Genomic DNA, 13,489 nt, shown 5'->3' on the forward strand with positions numbered 1-13,489 from the left:
TCCGACCCCCTGGGAGCTCCTCCAGAGCCAGCAGGTCGACCCTGCCTTGTGCTAACAGACAATGGAAAGGTCAGATGGGTGGCCCCGGCATCCATCCTTAGAACCAGGCTCTCCAGTCTTTCCGGATGGGGCGTCGTGGAGCCATTCCAAAGGAAACGAAGGCCCGGCACAAGGAATCCTGGCAGTTGGGAGCATCTCCCAACTGCCAGCGTGGCACACCTCCATGGCCATAGGAGGCACTCCTCTTCATCCAAGGCCAAACCTGGACACAAACTCCAACCTGGGCCACGTCGGATCCTCGCCCTGACTTCAGACACAGGACATCTCCTTTCAACCGCTGCAGAATGGGCCTCCATTGCCCTCGCCCTGAAACCTGACCCCTCACTTTGGTTCTCAGATTGCTGTCATGCCACTCCTGGCCCACAAGCCCTCCAGCCTGGGAACACCGCAGCCATAAGGCAGCACTCTGCCTGCCCACCAGCAGAACAACGTTGCCCTCTGGCGCTGCCAGAGACCCCAATGAGGCACAACCTGCACTTCACTAGACGGCACCCCATTTATCTAGGCAGCCCTGGGCACTAATGCTCTCTCTGACAGAGCCTGGGCTGGAACTCCTGACACACCTGACTGCTGGCCCCAATTCCAGCCTATGGGACCCACCATGGCCTTAGGCCCTCGACTAGTCCCAACCTGTTTTTTTAGGCTTCCGGACCTCGACCTTATCTCCAAGCACCACACAGTGGTGGTAGCCCAGGGGCAGAAATCAGAACACCTCCCGCCCCCTGGCAGGAAACCTTGCAGTTGGCATGGAATCCAATCTTCAGGGCGGGGAAACCAGCGTGGGCCATTAGGCCACGCCCATGCTTGAGGGCCACTTCAGGCACAGACACGCATTGGGACCCTCAGGGTGAGCCCTGAGCTCAAGGGAGGCTTCTCAGGGGCTGGACCGTGAGCCCGCCTATGGGGCTGGCCACGCCCTGAGGCAACCCATCCTCACCAGAGGTCACCTGTACCCAGGGCTCTGCTCTGCTCTGGGATCCCTCTTCTGGACGGACACCGGGGGCAGAGGGCAGGACTCCTCCCATCTCATAGAATGACCCATAGAAAGCACCTGGTAGCCTGGCCAAATCCCCAGAGTGACAGTCTGGTCCATGGCGCCAGAGACCACCCCTCCATGCAACGGCCATCCAGGACACCAAATGCAGAGACACAAGCCTGAGCACCTGCCTCACATCCCCCCTTCCTGCCTATCCTGACGAGCTCCCCTCACGGAATGCAGATGCCACCTGCCAGAACCAAGGCACCAACCTAAGCCCGAGGACGTGATTTCAGACTTCTTGCCCCACAGCCATGGCCCACACACGCTCCAGACGGGGGCCTCTGGAACCACCCCGCACTCCAGGGCCTGCCCTCTCCAAGGGATCTCTGCCCGTCCCATGGCCCACAACCCTACAGATTAGGGGAACCTGCCATGGCCCAGCGACCATCCCTAGAGTGGAGACCGCCATGCACCAGCCGCGGCGATCTCTCCCAAGGTGAGCAACTACCTCCACTCAGAAAAGCAGACGGATGCCCCACAAAGACAAGACTGGCGCACACAGGACGCTAACCCTCCTCGGAATCCTCGCTTGCGTCTCCAGGCGTCTCTCCTCAGAGCCCTGTTTCCAATACCGGGCTCTGGGCGTGGCCCGGGGCACCAATTGGGGCACAACTCGTCTGCCCATGGCAAACGTGCTCTTTGGAGCTGTGAAAACCCTCCATTTCGGACGTCATTTCACGGCCCCAGAGCCACCGACTCATTCCAAGTTGTCCATGGACACAGAACCCCATTAGGACCCATCCTCAGGAGAGTCCATTTCAACGCAGCCAGCCGCTGGGTTGCTCCGCCAGAGCCTGCAGGTGGAAAGTAGCTGAATGCTAGGAGTCAGTGGTCATGCGTGCCGGCTTGCCCAGGCACCCATCCTTCAAAGCCTGTTCTCGACTTGTTCCCTAGGGGTCATCGTGGAGCCATCCAACAGGACACGATTGTCACGCAGAAGGTCCCCTGGCGGATTGAGCATCTCCCAACACCCAGCGTGGGAAGTCCTCCATGGTCTCATGAGCCCCGTCCGCCTTCCTGAAGGGGCCTCCGTGAACACAAACCCCAAGCGGAGCCAATGTCGGATCCTCGCCCTGCCTTCTGATGCAAGAGATCTGCATTCAGCCTTTGCCCAGTGGGTGGCCGGACCTTCGCCCCATCACCTGACCCTAGCTTGTGTTCTCCACTTCTGTCCTCACACTCCTGGCCCACGAGCCCTCTCGATTGGGATTCCGGAGCCACAACGCAGCACTCGGCCTGCCCACCAGGGGAAAAACGGTTGCCTCTGGGTCTGCCCAGAGACCCCCAATAAGGATCAACCATTACGCCACCGGACAGCACCCCAGTTATTTGGGCTGCCCTTTGCACTCATGGTCTCTCGACCCAGCTGACCTCAGCCAGGCACACCAACACCCAGACAGCTGGCCACACAGCCAGCAGCTTGCACCCGCCCTGGCCGTAGGCCATCATCTCTTCCCAGCCTGGTTGTTTAGGCTTCAAAACCTAGACCTCATCTCCAATTACTGCACAGGGCTGGACCTGATGCCTAAATTAGAACTCATCTTCACCCCTGGCAGGATAGGTTGCTGTTGGCATGCTGCCCACCTTCACGGTAGGAGAAACCAGCACGGGCCAGGAGGCCGGGCTCAGGGTGGAGGGCCGCCTGAGGCCCAAACAGGCATTGGGACACTCAGTGTGAGCCTCGGGCTCCAGTGAGGCTTCTCCCTGGATGGATCAAGAGGCCCCATAGAGCAATTGCCAGGCCCCTCGGTCCCCAAAGCTAACCAGGGGAGGGTTTTCCATTGCCCTGTACCCAGGACTCCCCTCTGGAATCCCTCTTTCGGAGGGACCCCAGAGCCAGAAAACAGGACTCCTTCCGTCGCAGAGAATGAACACCAACTCTGGGGAGCCTGGCCCAATCTACCAGAGAGGGAGACTCCTCCAAGGCCCATGAGGCCAGCCCTCCATTCCACGGTCATGCTTGACCCCAGATCCAGAGAAACCAGCCTGACCCACCGTCTCACACTCGCCCTTCCTTCCTATCCCGAGGAGCTGCCTTCATGGTCTGCAGATTGAGTCTTCCATACCCTCGGCCGCTAACCCAAGAGGAGTTTGTGTTTTCAGGTTCTGTCCCCACAGCCCTGGCCCCAAGGCGGAGGCCCCTGCAGCCACACCACAGCACTGGGTCCGCCCCCGCCATGGAAACTGTGCCCGAGCCATTGGCCACAACCCTACCGATCAGGAGACATCTCCAAGGTCTCCGAGGCCATCGCAAGAGTGGAGGCCGCCCTGGACAAACTGGGACGATCTGACACAAACTGAGCGATGACCTCCACTCAGACATGCAGACGGATGCCCCCAGACACAGAAGCCAGGCCCCTAGGACCTGATAGGAACCTTGCTTTTGTTTCCAGGCATCTATCCTCGGAGGCCTGCTGTCCAATACAAGCAGAAGGGGGTTTCCTGAGGCTCTCCTCCGAACACCGCTCATCTCCCCGTGGGAAACGTGCTCTTTTGGAGCTGTGTCCAACCCTCCGACTAGGAGAATCCTTTCGGGCCCCAGAGCCACCGCTCCATTCCAACGTCTCCATGGACACAAACCCACATTATGACCCATCTTCAGGAGAGTCCGTTTCAACTCCGACCCCCTGGGAGCTCCTCCAGAGCCAGCAGGTCGACCCTGCCTTGTGCTAACAGACAATGGAAAGGTCAGATGGGTGGCCCCGGCATCCATCCTTAGAACCAGGCTCTCCAGTCTTTCCGGATGGGGCGTCGTGGAGCCATTCCAAAGGAAACGAAGGCCCGGCACAAGGAATCCTGGCAGTTGGGAGCATCTCCCAACTGCCAGCGTGGCACACCTCCATGGCCATAGGAGGCACTCCTCTTCATCCAAGGCCAAACCTGGACACAAACTCCAACCTGGGCCACGTCGGATCCTCGCCCTGACTTCAGACACAGGACATCTCCTTTCAACCGCTGCAGAATGGGCCTCCATTGCCCTCGCCCTGAAACCTGACCCCTCACTTTGGTTCTCAGATTGCTGTCATGCCACTCCTGGCCCACAAGCCCTCCAGCCTGGGAACACCGCAGCCATAAGGCAGCACTCTGCCTGCCCACCAGCAGAACAACGTTGCCCTCTGGCGCTGCCAGAGACCCCAATGAGGCACAACCTGCACTTCACTAGACGGCACCCCATTTATCTAGGCAGCCCTGGGCACTAATGCTCTCTCTGACAGAGCCTGGGCTGGAACTCCTGACACACCTGACTGCTGGCCCCAATTCCAGCCTATGGGACCCACCATGGCCTTAGGCCCTCGACTAGTCCCAACCTGTTTTTTTAGGCTTCCGGACCTCGACCTTATCTCCAAGCACCACACAGTGGTGGTAGCCCAGGGGCAGAAATCAGAACACCTCCCGCCCCCTGGCAGGAAACCTTGCAGTTGGCATGGAATCCAATCTTCAGGGCGGGGAAACCAGCGTGGGCCATTAGGCCACGCCCATGCTTGAGGGCCACTTCAGGCACAGACACGCATTGGGACCCTCAGGGTGAGCCCTGAGCTCAAGGGAGGCTTCTCAGGGGCTGGACCGTGAGCCCGCCTATGGGGCTGGCCACGCCCTGAGGCAACCCATCCTCACCAGAGGTCACCTGTACCCAGGGCTCTGCTCTGCTCTGGGATCCCTCTTCTGGACGGACACCGGGGGCAGAGAACAGGACTCCTCCCATCTCATAGAATGACCCATAGAAAGCACCTGGTAGCCTGGCCAAATCCCCAGAGTGACAGTCTGGTCCATGGCGCCAGAGACCACCCCTCCATGCAACGGCCATCCAGGACACCAAATGCAGAGACACAAGCCTGAGCACCTGCCTCACATCCCCCCTTCCTGCCTATCCTGACGAGCTCCCCTCACGGAATGCAGATGCCACCTGCCAGAACCAAGGCACCAACCTAAGCCCGAGGACGTGATTTCAGACTTCTTGCCCCACAGCCATGGCCCACACACGCTCCAGACGGGGGCCTCTGGAACCACCCCGCACTCCAGGGCCTGCCCTCTCCAAGGGATCTCTGCCCGTCCCATGGCCCACAACCCTACAGATTAGGGGAACCTGCCATGGCCCAGCGACCATCCCTAGAGTGGAGACCGCCATGCACCAGCCGCGGCGATCTCTCCCAAGGTGAGCAACTACCTCCACTCAGAAAAGCAGACGGATGCCCCACAAAGACAAGACTGGCGCACACAGGACGCTAACCCTCCTCGGAATCCTCGCTTGCGTCTCCAGGCGTCTCTCCTCAGAGCCCTGTTTCCAATACCGGGCTCTGGGCGTGGCCCGGGGCACCAATTGGGGCACAACTCGTCTGCCCATGGCAAACGTGCTCTTTGGAGCTGTGAAAACCCTCCATTTCGGACGTCATTTCACGGCCCCAGAGCCACCGACTCATTCCAAGGTGTCCATGGACACAGAACCCCATTAGGACCCATCCTCAGGAGAGTCCATTTCAACGCAGCCAGCCGCTGGGTTGCTCCGCCAGAGCCTGCAGGTGGAAAGTAGCTGAATGCTAGGAGTCAGTGGTCATGCGTGCCGGCTTGCCCAGGCACCCATCCTTCAAAGCCTGTTCTCGACTTGTTCCCTAGGGGTCATCGTGGAGCCATCCAACAGGACACGATTGTCACGCAGAAGGTCCCCTGGCGGATTGAGCATCTCCCAACACCCAGCGTGGGAAGTCCTCCATGGTCTCATGAGCCCCGTCCGCCTTCCTGAAGGGGCCTCCGTGAACACAAACCCCAAGCGGAGCCAATGTCGGATCCTCGCCCTGCCTTCTGATGCAAGAGATCTGCATTCAGCCTTTGCCCAGTGGGTGGCCGGACCTTCGCCCCATCACCTGACCCTAGCTTGTGTTCTCCACTTCTGTCCTCACACTCCTGGCCCACGAGCCCTCTCGATTGGGATTCCGGAGCCACAACGCGGCACTCGGCCTGCCCACCAGGGGAAAAACGGTTGCCTCTGGGTCTGCCCAGAGACCCCCAATAAGGATCAACCATTACGCCACCGGACAGCACCCCAGTTATTTGGGCTGCCCTTTGCACTCATGGTCTCTCGACCCAGCTGACCTCAGCCAGGCACACCAACACCCAGACAGCTGGCCACACAGCCAGCAGCTTGCACCCGCCCTGGCCGTAGGCCATCATCTCTTCCCAGCCTGGTTGTTTAGGCTTCAAAACCTAGACCTCATCTCCAATTACTGCACAGGGCTGGACCTGATGCCTAAATTAGAACTCATCTTCACCCCTGGCAGGATAGGTTGCTGTTGGCATGCTGCCCACCTTCACGGTAGGAGAAACCAGCACGGGCCAGGAGGCCGGGCTCAGGGTGGAGGGCCGCCTGAGGCCCAAACAGGCATTGGGACACTCAGTGTGAGCCTCGGGCTCCAGTGAGGCTTCTCCCTGGATGGATCAAGAGGCCCCATAGAGCAATTGCCAGGCCCCTCGGTCCCCAAAGCTAACCAGGGGAGGGTTTTCCATTGCCCTGTACCCAGGACTCCCCTCTGGAATCCCTCTTTCGGAGGGACCCCAGAGCCAGAAAACAGGACTCCTTCCGTCGCAGAGAATGAACACCAACTCTGGGGAGCCTGGCCCAATCTACCAGAGAGGGAGACTCCTCCAAGGCCCATGAGGCCAGCCCTCCATTCCACGGTCATGCTTGACCCCAGATCCAGAGAAACCAGCCTGACCCACCGTCTCACACTCGCCCTTCCTTCCTATCCCGAGGAGCTGCCTTCATGGTCTGCAGATTGAGTCTTCCATACCCTCGGCCGCTAACCCAAGAGGAGTTTGTGTTTTCAGGTTCTGTCCCCACAGCCCTGGCCCCAAGGCGGAGGCCCCTGCAGCCACACCACAGCACTGGGTCCGCCCCCGCCATGGAAACTGTGCCCGAGCCATTGGCCACAACCCTACCGATCAGGAGACATCTCCAAGGTCTCCGAGGCCATCGCAAGAGTGGAGGCCGCCCTGGACAAACTGGGACGATCTGACACAAACTGAGCGATGACCTCCACTCAGACATGCAGACGGATGCCCCCAGACACAGAAGCCAGGCCCCTAGGACCTGATAGGAACCTTGCTTTTGTTTCCAGGCATCTATCCTCGGAGGCCTGCTGTCCAATACAAGCAGAAGGGGGTTTCCTGAGGCTCTCCTCCGAACACCGCTCATCTCCCCGTGGGAAACGTGCTCTTTTGGAGCTGTGTCCAACCCTCCGACTAGGAGAATCCTTTCGGGCCCCAGAGCCACCGCTCCATTCCAACGTCTCCATGGACACAAACCCACATTATGACCCATCTTCAGGAGAGTCCGTTTCAACTCCGACCCCCTGGGAGCTCCTCCAGAGCCAGCAGGTCGACCCTGCCTTGTGCTAACAGACAATGGAAAGGTCAGATGGGTGGCCCCGGCATCCATCCTTAGAACCAGGCTCTCCAGTCTTTCCGGATGGGGCGTCGTGGAGCCATTCCAAAGGAAACGAAGGCCCGGCACAAGGAATCCTGGCAGTTGGGAGCATCTCCCAACTGCCAGCGTGACACACCTCCATGGCCATAGGAGGCACTCCTCTTCATCCAAGGCCAAACCTGGACACAAACTCCAACCTGGGCCACGTCGGATCCTCGCCCTGACTTCAGACACAGGACATCTCCTTTCAACCGCTGCAGAATGGGCCTCCATTGCCCTCGCCCTGAAACCTGACCCCTCACTTTGGTTCTCAGATTGCTGTCATGCCACTCCTGGCCCACAAGCCCTCCAGCCTGGGAACACCGCAGCCATAAGGCAGCACTCTGCCTGCCCACCAGCAGAACAACGTTGCCCTCTGGCGCTGCCAGAGACCCCAATGAGGCACAACCTGCACTTCACTAGACGGCACCCCATTTATCTAGGCAGCCCTGGGCACTAATGCTCTCTCTGACAGAGCCTGGGCTGGAACTCCTGACACACCTGACTGCTGGCCCCAATTCCAGCCTATGGGACCCACCATGGCCTTAGGCCCTCGACTAGTCCCAACCTGTTTTTTTAGGCTTCCGGACCTCGACCTTATCTCCAAGCACCACACAGTGGTGGTAGCCCAGGGGCAGAAATCAGAACACCTCCCGCCCCCTGGCAGGAAACCTTGCAGTTGGCATGGAATCCAATCTTCAGGGCGGGGAAACCAGCGTGGGCCATTAGGCCACGCCCATGCTTGAGGGCCACTTCAGGCACAGACACGCATTGGGACCCTCAGGGTGAGCCCTGAGCTCAAGGGAGGCTTCTCAGGGGCTGGACCGTGAGCCCGCCTATGGGGCTGGCCACGCCCTGAGGCAACCCATCCTCACCAGAGGTCACCTGTACCCAGGGCTCTGCTCTGCTCTGGGATCCCTCTTCTGGACGGACACCGGGGGCAGAGGGCAGGACTCCTCCCATCTCATAGAATGACCCATAGAAAGCACCTGGTAGCCTGGCCAAATCCCCAGAGTGACAGTCTGGTCCATGGCGCCAGAGACCACCCCTCCATGCAACGGCCATCCAGGACACCAAATGCAGAGACACAAGCCTGAGCACCTGCCTCACATCCCCCCTTCCTGCCTATCCTGACGAGCTCCCCTCACGGAATGCAGATGCCACCTGCCAGAACCAAGGCACCAACCTAAGCCCGAGGACGTGATTTCAGACTTCTTGCCCCACAGCCATGGCCCACACACGCTCCAGACGGGGGCCCCTGGAACCACCCCGCACTCCAGGGCCTGCCCTCTCCAAGGGATCTCTGCCCGTCCCATGGCCCACAACCCTACAGATTAGGGGAACCTGCCATGGCCCAGCGACCATCCCTAGAGTGGAGACCGCCATGCACCAGCCGCGGCGATCTCTCCCAAGGTGAGCAACTACCTCCACTCAGAAAAGCAGACGGATGCCCCACAAAGACAAGACTGGCGCACACAGGACGCTAACCCTCCTCGGAATCCTCGCTTGCGTCTCCAGGCATCTCTCCTCAGAGCCCTGTTTCCAATACCGGGCTCTGGGCGTGGCCCGGGGCACCAATTGGGGCACAACTCGTCTGCCCATGGCAAACGTGCTCTTTGGAGCTGTGAAAACCCTCCATTTCGGACGTCATTTCACGGCCCCAGAGCCACCGACTCATTCCAAGGTGTCCATGGACACAGAACCCCATTAGGACCCATCCTCAGGAGAGTCCATTTCAACGCAGCCAGCCGCTGGGTTGCTCCGCCAGAGCCTGCAGGTGGAAAGTAGCTGAATGCTAGGAGTCAGTGGTCATGCGTGCCGGCTTGCCCAGGCACCCATCCTTCAAAGCCTGTTCTCGACTTGTTCCCTAGGGGTCATCGTGGAGCCATCCAACAGGACACGATTGTCACGCAGAAGGTCCCCTGGCGGATTGAGCATCTCCCAACACCCAGCGTGGGAAGTCCTCCATGGTCTCATGAGCCCCGTCCGCCTGCCTGAAGGGGCCTCCGTGAACACAAACCCCAAGCGGAGCCAATGTCGGATCCTCGCCCTGCCTTCTGATGCAAGAGATCTGCATTCAGCCTTTGCCCAGTGGGTGGCCGGACCTTCGCCCCATCACCTGACCCTAGCTTGTGTTCTCCACTTCTGTCCTCACACTCCTGGCCCACGAGCCCTCTCGATTGGGATTCCGGAGCCACAACGCGGCACTCGGCCTGCCCACCAGGGGAAAAACGGTTGCCTCTGGGTCTGCCCAGAGACCCCCAATAAGGATCAACCATTACGCCACCGGACAGCACCCCAGTTATTTGGGCTGCCCTTTGCACTCATGGTCTCTCGACCCAGCTGACCTCAGCCAGGCACACCAACACCCAGACAGCTGGCCACACAGCCAGCAGCTTGCACCCGCCCTGGCCTTAGGCCATCATCTCTTCCCAGCCTGGTTGTTTAGGCTTCAAAACCTAGACCTCATCTCCAATTACTGCACAGGGCTGGACCTGATGCCTAAATTAGAACTCATCTTCACCCCTGGCAGGATAGGTTGCTGTTGGCATGCTGCCCACCTTCACGGTAGGAGAAACCAGCACGGGCCAGGAGGCCGGGCTCAGGGTGGAGGGCCGCCTGAGGCCCAAACAGGCATTGGGACACTCAGTGTGAGCCTCGGGCTCCAGTGAGGCTTCTCCCTGGATGGATCAAGAGGCCCCATAGAGCAATTGCCAGGCCCCTCGGTCCCCAAAGCTAACCAGGGGAGGGTTTTCCATTGCCCTGTACCCAGGACTCCCCTCTGGAATCCCTCTTTCGGAGGGACCCCAGAGCCAGAAAACAGGACTCCTTCCGTCGCAGAGAATGAACACCAACTCTGGGGAGCCTGGCCCAATCTACCAGAGAGGGAGACTCCTCCAAGGCCCATGAGGCCAGCCCTCCATTCCACGGTCATGCTTGACCCCAGATCCAGAGAAACCAGCCTGACCCACCGTCTCACACTCGCCCTTCCTTCCTATCCCGAGGAGCTGCCTTCATGGTCTGCAGATTGAGTCTTCCATACCCTCGGCCGCTAACCCAAGAGGAGTTTGTGTTTTCAGGTTCTGTCCCCACAGCCCTGGCCCCAAGGCGGAGGCCCCTGCAGCCACACCACAGCACTGGGTCCGCCCCCGCCATGGAAACTGTGCCCGAGCCATTGGCCACAACCCTACCGATCAGGAGACATCTCCAAGGTCTCCGAGGCCATCGCAAGAGTGGAGGCCGCCCTGGACAAACTGGGACGATCTGACACAAACTGAGCGATGACCTCCACTCAGACATGCAGACGGATGCCCCCAGACACAGAAGCCAGGCCCCTAGGACCTGATAGGAACCTTGCTTTTGTTTCCAGGCATCTATCCTCGGAGGCCTGCTGTCCAATACAAGCAGAAGGGGGTTTCCTGAGGCTCTCCTCCGAACACCGCTCATCTCCCCGTGGGAAACGTGCTCTTTTGGAGCTGTGTCCAACCCTCCGACTAGGAGAATCCTTTCGGGCCCCAGAGCCACCGCTCCATTCCAACGTCTCCATGGACACAAACCCACATTATGACCCATCTTCAGGAGAGTCCGTTTCAACTCCGACCCCCTGGGAGCTCCTCCAGAGCCAGCAGGTCGACCCTGCCTTGTGCTAACAGACAATGGAAAGGTCAGATGGGTGGCCCCGGCATCCATCCTTAGAACCAGGCTCTCCAGTCTTTCCGGATGGGGCGTCGTGGAGCCATTCCAAAGGAAACGAAGGCCCGGCACAAGGAATCCTGGCAGTTGGGAGCATCTCCCAACTGCCAGCGTGGCACACCTCCATGGCCATAGGAGGCACTCCTCTTCATCCAAGGCCAAACCTGGACACAAACTCCAACCTGGGCCACGTCGGATCCTCGCCCTGACTTCAGACACAGGACATCTCCTTTCAACCGCTGCAGAATGGGCCTCCATTGCCCTCGCCCTGAAACCTGACCCCTCACTTTGGTTCTCAGATTGCTGTCATGCCACTCCTGGCCCACAAGCCCTCCAGCCTGGGAACACCGCAGCCATAAGGCAGCACTCTGCCTGCCCACCAGCAGAACAACGTTGCCCTCTGGCGCTGCCAGAGACCCCAATGAGGCACAACCTGCACTTCACTAGACGGCACCCCATTTATCTAGGCAGCCCTGGGCACTAATGCTCTCTCTGACAGAGCCTGGGCTGGAACTCCTGACACACCTGACTGCTGGCCCCAATTCCAGCCTATGGGACCCACCATGGCCTTAGGCCCTCGACTAGTCCCAACCTGTTTTTTTAGGCTTCCGGACCTCGACCTTATCTCCAAGCACCACACAGTGGTGGTAGCCCAGGGGCAGAAATCAGAACACCTCCCGCCCCCTGGCAGGAAACCTTGCAGTTGGCATGGAATCCAATCTTCAGGGCGGGGAAACCAGCGTGGGCCATTAGGCCACGCCCATGCTTGAGGGCCACTTCAGGCACAGACACGCATTGGGACCCTCAGGGTGAGCCCTGAGCTCAAGGGAGGCTTCTCAGGGGCTGGACCGTGAGCCCGCCTATGGGGCTGGCCACGCCCTGAGGCAACCCATCCTCACCAGAGGTCACCTGTACCCAGGGCTCTGCTCTGCTCTGGGATCCCTCTTCTGGACGGACACCGGGGGCAGAGGGCAGGACTCCTCCCATCTCATAGAATGACCCATAGAAAGCACCTGGTAGCCTGGCCAAATCCCCAGAGTGACAGTCTGGTCCATGGCGCCAGAGACCACCCCTCCATGCAACGGCCATCCAGGACACCAAATGCAGAGACACAAGCCTGAGCACCTGCCTCACATCCCCCCTTCCTGCCTATCCTGACGAGCTCCCCTCACGGAATGCAGATGCCACCTGCCAGAACCAAGGCACCAACCTAAGCCCGAGGACGTGATTTCAGACTTCTTGCCCCACAGCCATGGCCCACACACGCTCCAGACGGGGGCCCCTGGAACCACCCCGCACTCCAGGGCCTGCCCTCTCCAAGGGATCTCTGCCCGTCCCATGGCCCACAACCCTACAGATTAGGGGAACCTGCCATGGCCCAGCGACCATCCCGAGAGTGGAGACCGCCATGCACCAGCCGCGGCGATCTCTCCCAAGGTGAGCAACTACCTCCACTCAGAAAAGCAGACGGATGCCCCACAAAGACAAGACTGGCGCACACAGGACGCTAACCCTCCTCGGAATCCTCGCTTGCGTCTCCAGGCGTCTCTCCTCAGAGCCCTGTTTCCAATACCGGGCTCTGGGCGTGGCCCGGGGCACCAATTGGGGCACAACTCGTCTGCCCATGGCAAACGTGCTCTTTGGAGCTGTGAAAACCCTCCATTTCGGACGTCATTTCACGGCCCCAGAGCCACCGACTCATTCCAAGGTGTCCATGGACACAGAACCCCATTAGGACCCATCCTCAGGAGAGTCCATTTCAACGCAGCCAGCCGCTGGGTTGCTCCGCCAGAGCCTGCAGGTGGAAAGTAGCTGAATGCTAGGAGTCAGTGGTCATGCGTGCCGGCTTGCCCAGGCACCCATCCTTCAAAGCCTGTTCTCGACTTGTTCCCTAGGGGTCATCGTGGAGCCATCCAACAGGACACGATTGTCACGCAGAAGGTCCCCTGGCGGATTGAGCATCTCCCAACACCCAGCGTGGGAAGTCCTCCATGGTCTCATGAGCCCCGTCCGCCTTCCTGAAGGGGCCTCCGTGAACACAAACCCCAAGCGGAGCCAATGTCGGATCCTCGCCCTGCCTTCTGATGCAAGAGATCTGCATTCAGCCTTTGCCCAGTGGGTGGCCGGACCTTCGCCCCATCACCTGACCCTAGCTTGTGTTCTCCACTTCTGTCCTCACACTCCTGGCCCACGAGCCCTCTCGATTGGGATTCCGGAGCCACAAAGCGGCACTCGGCCTG

The sequence above is a fragment of the Martes martes genome, assembly GCF_963455335.1.
Source record: "Martes martes genome assembly, chromosome: Y".
Taxonomy (NCBI): domain Eukaryota; kingdom Metazoa; phylum Chordata; class Mammalia; order Carnivora; family Mustelidae; genus Martes; species Martes martes.